Source organism: Rhinopithecus roxellana, chromosome 17, assembly GCF_007565055.1.
Source record: "Rhinopithecus roxellana isolate Shanxi Qingling chromosome 17, ASM756505v1, whole genome shotgun sequence".
NCBI lineage: Eukaryota > Metazoa > Chordata > Mammalia > Primates > Cercopithecidae > Rhinopithecus > Rhinopithecus roxellana.
The window spans coordinates 39129688-39138392 of NC_044565.1; the positions used below are offsets into that span (position 1 = coordinate 39129688).

The 8705-nt window shown below is 43.6% G+C and overlaps 1 non-coding gene across 1 annotated transcript; it reads right to left on the reverse strand.

Moving 5' to 3' along the window:
* Window positions 1-8375: 8375 nt before the first annotated feature.
* Window positions 8376-8479, reverse strand: LOC115894464. The gene has a single exon (XR_004054582.1). It is a non-coding gene; the product is annotated as a small nucleolar RNA U13 (small nucleolar RNA).
* Window positions 8480-8705: the final 226 nt, after the last annotated feature.

Sequence of the window (8705 nt, forward strand, 5' to 3'; positions counted from 1 at the left end):
TTAGCCGGGCATGGTGGTGAGTGCCTGTGATCCCAGCTACTCGGGAGGCTGAGGCAGGAGAATTACTTGAACCTGGGAAGTGGAGGTTGCAGTGAGCCGAGATCATGCTACTGCACTCCAACCTGGGCGACAGAGTGAGATTCTATCTCAAAAAGAAATAAATTAATTAACATATATATCATATCGGTTCTGTTTCTTTGGAGAACTCTGACTAATACAGACAGACACACACACACACACACACACACGTTGATTTATTTTCTCCGTGTATTCTATATTCCCTTTAATTAGCAATGAGCATACATTACTTTTATAATAAGAAACACATGAACATTATTTCAAACCAGAAAAAAAGAAGCAACAGACTACTTTTTTTTTTTAAAGACAGGGTCTTGCTCTGTCACACAGGCTGGAGTGCAATGGCACCATCTCTGACTGCTGCAACCTCTGCCTCCGAAGTAGCTGGTACTAGAGACACAAGCTACCACACCTAGCTAATTTTTGTAGAGACAGAGTTTTACCAAGTTGGCCAGGCTGGTCTCAAGCTCCTGGGCTCAAGCTATCCACCTGCCTCGGCCTCCCAAAGTGCTGGGATTATAGGCGTGAGCCACCGTGTCCTGCTGAACAACAGACTATTGATGAAATTCCAAATTAAAGAGAACACAGACTCAAGGGGTATGAGTGCCAGTCATAGCTGATTACTTACCTAGTTGCCATTTCTTCTTTCTTATAGGCAAAAACCTGATTTGATTCAGGGTCAGTATGCACAACTGAAAAATATTAATCATAATTAGTCCAAAGTTCATCCTCATTGTCAGTAATTGGTTGGGCTAAGGGTAGTCACATGACTTAGTTCCAGCTAGTAAAACACAGGTGGGGCCAGGCGTGGTGGCTCACGCCTGTAATCCTAGCACTCTGGGAGGCCGAGGCAGGCAGACTGCCTGAGCTCAGGAGTTCGAAACCAGCCTGGGCAACACAGCGAAACCCTGTCTCTATTAAAATACAAAACATGAGCAGGGCGTGGTGGCGTGCACCTGTAGTCCCAGCTACTCAGGAGGCTGAGGCAGAAGAGTTGCTTGAACCTGGGAGGTGGAGGTTGCAGTGAGCCAAGATCGCACCACTGCACTCCGGCCTGGGCCACAGAGCGAGACTCTGTCTCTAAAACAAACAAAAAAACACAAGTGGACACCTATTCATGGCTGTTAGGGAAGATTTTACTCATTCGTTAAAAATAAGAAAGAAAGAATCACAAGAAGAAAAAGTCCACTATATCCTCCTCCTTAACCATCTTGTTAGTGTGCTGTCATATGAAGGCATTACTCAGTGCTATAGCAGCCATCTGATGACCACCGGGGAGATTTGCCAACATGCTAAGATGGCAGAAACAAAAGTGAGAAGGCTCTTGGTCTCCAGTGACACTATTGAGCCACCTAATTAACCCCAAAACCACCCACTACTAACCAGACTTGTTATACAAAATAACTGTGTGTGTTTGTTTGTTTGTTTTGAGACATGGTCTCACTCTGTTGCCCAAGTTGTGGTGTGATCACGGCTCACTGCAGCCTCAACCTCCTGGGCTCAAGCAATCCTCCTGCCTCAGGCTCCTGAGTAGCTGGGACCATGGGCACATGCCACCATGTATGGCTAAGTTTTTTCATTTTTTATAGAGACACGGTCTCACTTTGTTGCTCAGGCTGGTCTCAAACTCCTGGACTCAAGCAATCCTCCTGCCTCAGCCTCCCAAAAGTGCTGGGATTACAGGTATGAACCACCATGCCCAGCCCAATAACTGTATATTGTTGAAGCTATTGTAGTTGATATTATATTACCTGCTGCCAAATACATCCCCCAAAATATTCACTATCAGGAGACAAGGTTACTAACCAAGAGTTAAGGACATATTCAGATGGTTGAAGGCACAAGAAGAGTTAGGCATACTGAGTGGAACAGGATAGAGATGATATTCAACATATTTAACAGCTGGTCCCTCATGGGCACAAAATATTCTGAAAGGGGACCAGCCCAGTCAGAATGGACCCAAGTTATAAATGATATGTCCATGCCAATGTATCCTAGTTGAATATCAGCCCTAGGGTAGTTACAAAAGACAAAACAGGAGGCTCAGTTAACCCTATGTTTGGGGATAAATTTTCTTGGACCAGATTCCACCTACAATGTGTCTCTTTCCAAAGTCCTGCCTCTGCCTTCTGAAGCCATGCCTCTACCAGCTTTACGCAGATCTGTGGCTGGCCCACTGCAAAAGACAGTGCCTGGAAGTTGGCAGCTTACACCCTGAACTGATATTAATGTTTTTGCTCTGGTGGTAGTGGTTTTGAACTTTCTTTTCAAATTGAAAGAGTAATACATTATCTTGGTATAAAAATACAAACTTTAAAGAGAAGCATAAAATAAAAAGTAAGTCTCCCTTCCATCCTGGTACTCCTAGCCTCACTCCCCAGAGTCACCTTATTAAAAATTTGTTGCATACACTTGCATAAATGTTCTGTATTTACACAAACATATATATGTGTATATTTTTTAACACACATACAGCAGCCTGCTTAGACATGTTTATGTATTTTGCTATTCCTAGTCACTATTTTTCTTTTTTTTCTTTTTTTGAGATGGAGTCTCGCTCTGTCGCCCAGGCTGGAGTGCAGGGCGCAATCTCAGCTCACTGCAAGCTCCGCCTCCTGGGTTCACGCCATTCTCCTGCCTCAGCCTCCAGAGTAGCTGGGACTACACCCGGCTCATATTTTGTATTTTTTAGTAAAGATGGGGTTTCACCGTGTTAACCAGTATGGTCTCGATCTCCTGACCTCGTGATCCACCTGCCTCGGCCTCCCAAAGTGCTGGGATTACAGGCGTAAGCCACCACGCCTGGCCCCTATTCACTATTTCTTAGAACTTATTCCATATCTGCATATAAATCCACTTCTTTTTATTTACAACTGCATAGTATTTTACTGTATAGACGTAACAATTTATTTAATGAGTCCTCTATTGATTAACATTTAGGGTGTTCACTACTATAAACAATGCTGCAATAAACACTGTATCAATTAGTGTTTTAGAATGAAAATAACAGAACACCCAACTATAAGTAAACCATAAGGATTTATTATCTTACATAACAAGAGATCTACAGCTAGGTGGTCCCAGGATGAGTTAATTTAGTGGTCCAACACAGTCATTAAGGGACCAAGTGTTTTCCATATTTCTCTTGCCATCTTCAGAGTGTTTGATTTTTTGCCCTGGGTTTGGAAGTAAGATGGCATGTACTGTTCCAGTCATCCCATCATGGTTCAGCTCTGTTCAAAGGCAAGAAATCAATTTCTCCTTGCACATCTCTTTTTCTCAGGGAGGAAAACTTTTCCCAGAAGCCCTGCCACAGACTTCCCTTCACAAATCATTAGCTAGAACATACCCATCCATAAACCAATCACTGTTAAAGAGGGAAATAATTACTCTTATTGGCTTAGACCAGTTAAGATTAATCCCCTGGAGCTGGGAAAGAACATGCTTCTCCTGGTCACAGTGCATCCTGATACCTGAAGAAACTCAAGGTCCTGTTGGCCAGAAGAAAGGATGAAATGTCTGTTGGGTAGCAACCAAGAGGGTCTTCTACACATACTATCTTTGTGTATATTTATAACTATATGCATAGGACAAAGTCCTTGAAATAGACTCGCTGGATCAAAAGAGTATGTTCATTTTAAATGTTGATAGGCATCAATGGATGAATGGTGTATTAGGTGTACATATTAGATGAATGTAGCAGTATGAAATGGTGTATTTCATATGGCTATGAAGAAATACCTGGGACTGGGTAATTTATAAAGAGAAAGAGGTTTGCCTGGGCACAGTGGCTCACGCCTGTAATCCCAGCACTTTGGGAGGCCAAGGTGGGCAGATCACCTGAGGTCAGGAGTTGGAGACCAGCCTGACCAACATGGAGAAAGCTTCTCTCTACTAAAAATACAAAACTAGCTGGGCGTGGTGGTGGTGCATGCCTGTAATCCCAGCTACTCGGGAGGCTAAGGCAGGAGAATCACTTGAACTTGGGAGGCAAAGGTTGCAGTGAGCTGAGATTGAGCCATCGCACTCCAGCCTGGGCAACAAGAAGGCAACTCCGTCTCAAAACAAAAACAAAACAAAAAAAAAGAGGTTCCCAACATGGCTGGGGAGGCCTCACAATCATGGCAGAAGGTGAAGGAGGAGCAAAGACACGTCTTACATGGTGGCAGGCAAGAGAACATGTGTAGGGGAAATGCTCTTTATAAAACCATCAGATTGGCCGGGCGCGGTGGCTCAAGCCTGTAATCCCAGCACTTTGGGAGGCCGAGACGGGCGGATCACGAGGTCAGGAGATCGAGACCATCCTGGCTAACGCGGTGAAACCCCGTCTCTACTAAAAACTACAAAAAACTAGCCGGGCGAGGTGGCGGCGCCTGTAGTCCCAGCTACCCAGGAGGCTGAGGCAGGAGAATGGCGTGAACCTGGGAGGCGGAGCTTGCAGTGAGCTGAGATCCGGCCACTGCACTCCAGCCTGGGTGACAGAGCGAGACTCCGTCTCAAAAAAAAAAACCATCAGATTTTGTGAGACTTATTCACTGTCACAAGGACAGCATGGGAAAAACCCGCCCCCATGATTCAATTGCCTCCTACTGGGTCCCTTCCACAACATGTGGGGATCATGGGAGCTACAATTCAAGGTGAGATTTGGGTGGGGACACAGCCAAACCATATCAAATGGATAAACAAAATGTGGTATATACATAAAAGGGAATATTCAGCCTTAAAAAGAAGTGAAATTCAGACACATGCAAACATGGACAGACTGAAGATATTATCCCAAGTGAAATAAGCCAGATACAAAAGGACAAATATTGTAAATTTCCACTTACATGAGTAGAATAGTTAAGTTCAAAGAGACAGAAAGTAGAATCGTGACTGCCAATGGTTATGGGAAGAAGAAATCGAGAAGATGAAAAAGTCCTAGAGATGGATGATGGTAATAATAGCACAACAATGTGAATGTGCATAATACTATTCAACCATATGCTTAAAATGGTGAAAATTGTAAATTTTAAGTTATGTATAAATTTACCACGATTAAAAAAATAATGTTGCTAGATATTGCAAAAATGTCCCAAAGAGATTTTAACATTCAACTCTCTCACCCCTAGTGGATAGGGCAGTGCCTGGGTTCCCTATAATGTTTTGACTCCAGTGCAAACTCAAGGGTCCCCAACTGGTGACATAGAAGGTATTGATGGATATGAGACCAGTAGTCCCTTTATTAGATCAGTAGCAGAAAAATCTGGTTTTAGAAGTAAAAGAAGACTCTCCAGGAGGGGAGGGATGAGCAGGCAGTCTTCTATTTATTTCTTGAGTTTCAACCATGTCCCTTTCCCTTTATTACTTCTACCCCATCATGGTGGCTCCAAGACTCTGCTGCTCCCCTTTAGCTCTGTGACTTAAGTGAGGACAATAATCTTGTCCTTTGCTTTCCCTTAAGAAAAATCATCCAAAAATTGGAAATTCAGCACAAAGATTACCACATGCCCTTTCAAAGCCACATGACTGACTATTGTGTAACAACCGTCCTAAGACTTATCTGATTTTCTAAGGGATATAACTTTATTTGACCTACTTATTATTATTATTTTTTAATAGAGACAAGGTCTTGTTTTGTTACCGAAGCTGAAGCGCAGTGGCAAAATCATAGCTCACAGCAGTCTTGGACCCCTGGGCTCAAGTGATCCGCCCACCTTGGCCTCCCAAAGTGTTGGGATTACAGGCGTGAGCCACTGTGCCTGGCCTCTTGACTTACTATTTACAGTTGATCAGACTAGGTTCTGAAAAGCTAGATTTAATCTATAAAATATTGATAAGTTTTGCAAAGTTTTTTTTTCTGGTGGAGAGGTAAATGATTTCTCTCTGGTAGAAAAGATAAGCCCAAAAGTTAGTTATTGCTCTGTCAGGACCTGTTTTATATCTGACTCTGCCATCTTTCTGCATTCTTCTTTTCACCGACTACATATAACCTTTGAACTGGTGTTGCCATCTTGCTGGTGTCGTCATGAGTGAGCTAAACACATCTTTGACAAGGGCTTACTTATGTTACATTCTTAACTATTTGAAAATTATATTTGACATCCATAACACAGTTGTAGCAGGCTTTCAAAAATGACTCTGCTAAATATGAAAGAATGGGAATAAACAGAAGAAATGTTAAAAGTATAAAAACAACCATCTCATCCTTCCAGCTGCCCACTCACACCCTCAGACATCTCTAAAGTTAGACTATGAAGCAGATCAGAATTTGCTTTGAAGCCATTTTGAAATCTGGGGTTTGACTTTTCCCCAGAGGATGGGCAGGACTCTTGAGGATAGCTGTGGGCATGTCCTCCCTCTTCTGGACCCCCCCTACTGCCCCCCAAACCCCCACCCCCATCCCCTACTTGGATGGGACTTGATCTCTTCCAGTGCCCAAGAGTATAACCTCACCCTTACTCCTCCACTTGACTCATTTGACAGTTGGGAAATCCTCAGCCTCAGCAAGTTGCCCTTTCTGTTAACCTTTGCATCTAAATAGCTCAAGCTGTACATTCCTGGGGTTTTGTTCTGGTGTGAGCTCCCATTCCCATTTCCTATTCCCACTGAATTCCTGTGCCTTGCACTGTGACTGTTCCCTTCTCTTGGTCCTACCACTGGACCCCAGATCCCTCTTGATTTCTTGGAGCCATAACTTGCCCAAAGCAGTTGTATGCAGCAGATCTCTATAAAGCTTTGGAGAGACGTTCTTTGCAGCACTGCACAGCCACCATTTTCACATTGACTGCTAGAATCCAGAAGCATCCCTGCCATTTTGGATGTTTTGCTGGCTCTCCCTTCTCAGGCCTCACCCTGGGCTACCTGCACATTAAGTCAGCTCCTCTACCTTCCTTCCTCTAAACCAAGCTTGTCCAACCCGTGGCCCAGGATGGCTTTGAATGTGGCCCAACACAAATTCGTAAACTTTCTTTTATTTTTTCTTTTTCTTCAAGAACTGAACAGTAATGAAAACGTACATAAACTTTCTTAAAACATTATGTGATTTTTTGAGATTTTTTTTAAGTTCATCAGCATCATTAGTGTTAGTGTATTTTATATGTGGCCCAAGGCAATTCTTCTTCTTCCAATGTGGCCCAGAGAAGCCAAAAGATTGGACACCCCTGCAAACCTTTCCACAGTCCCTCCCTTCTCTTCCCTGACCCTCTTTCCAGAGCTATCTCCAGGAATTCAATATTCATCCCACCTTACTGGGCAGGACAATTCCAATTATCTCCCAAAGGTCTCACATCCAAATACCCTCTTTCTGCAACCCATTCTGCCCCAAAGCTGAGTCTCACCGTCAGCAGCCTTCGGGGCCAGCAAAGTATTTTTCTAAACTAAGAACCATTTCCCCTCAACGTAAGACATGTCTCTTAGTAAGAAGGAAAATGTTCTCCCATCACACGTGAGACAACAACACAAATATATGGCAAAATGGAGGAAGAAAAGAAGAATTTTTTTTTTTAAGTGTCACATAGCTCCCTGGGAAACTGGCTTTAATTTACCATATTTATACTCTCTCTCAGAGCCCCAAAAAGAACTGGATTAAGAGTTTCCCATGGCCAGACGCAGTGGCTTGCACCTATAACCCCAGCACTTTGGGAGGCCAAGGCAAGCGGATCACCTGAAGTCAGGAGTTTGAGACCAGCCTGGCCAAAATGGTGAAACTCCATCTCCACTAAAAATACAAAAATTAGCTGGGTGTGGTGGCACCCACCTGTAATCCCAGCTACTTGGGTGGCTGAGGCATGAGAATTGCTTGGACCCAGGAGGTGGAGGTTGCAGTGATCCGAGATCACACCACTGCACTCCAGCCTGGGTGACAGAGTAAGGCTGTCTCAGAAAAAAAAAAAAAAAAAAAAAAAAAAAGAATTTCCCTCTAGGGAAGACAAAGTTTTCCCAAAGCAAAGCAAACCTTTTTGAGACAGGTAATTTGTGTCGTAGTCCACTCAAGTAGTCTAAGGGCTCTTAGCTGGGGACCCTCAGGAGACGCTGTCAGTAGCTACTGCAGTATTCAGTACTGAAGCAGCTGCACGAAACTTGCTGAGGCAGCAAAATGCCCCAGCAGTGGGTGTCAATTCATCATCCCCACTTTTCAGCCGGCAAAGAAATCCAGAAACAGTTAAGCTGCACGTTGCAATTTCTTAAAATAGAACTTCCCAGTTTTGAGTTTCATCAAGCCTTCCACTGGTTTTACAGTATTATGCATATGTCCTTCCCTCTCACATTGTTTCTCCCTTTAATTATTTTTTTCTTCCTCTTTTTCTTCTTTTTCACGTCAGATGAGTAATATGCCGATGCCATAACAAGGTTTGAGGGACGCACAGCTCACCCAGGAATGCGAAAACCCAGGCAGGATGCTTATGAACTACAGAAGGATCACATTGTCCCAATGTTCACACTATTTTTAGGAGATTGCCCTCTGCGTGGAAAAGCTGGCCTAAGAAAGCTCTGTTAACTTTGTTGCTGACTTTGATAACGGAGGCCACCAGACTGTAATTAGTCCATTTGGGCGGTTGTAACAGAATACTATAGGCTGAGTGTTTAAACAGGAATTTACTTCTCATAGCTCTGGAGGCTGGAAGTCTACGATCAAGGTGCCAGCA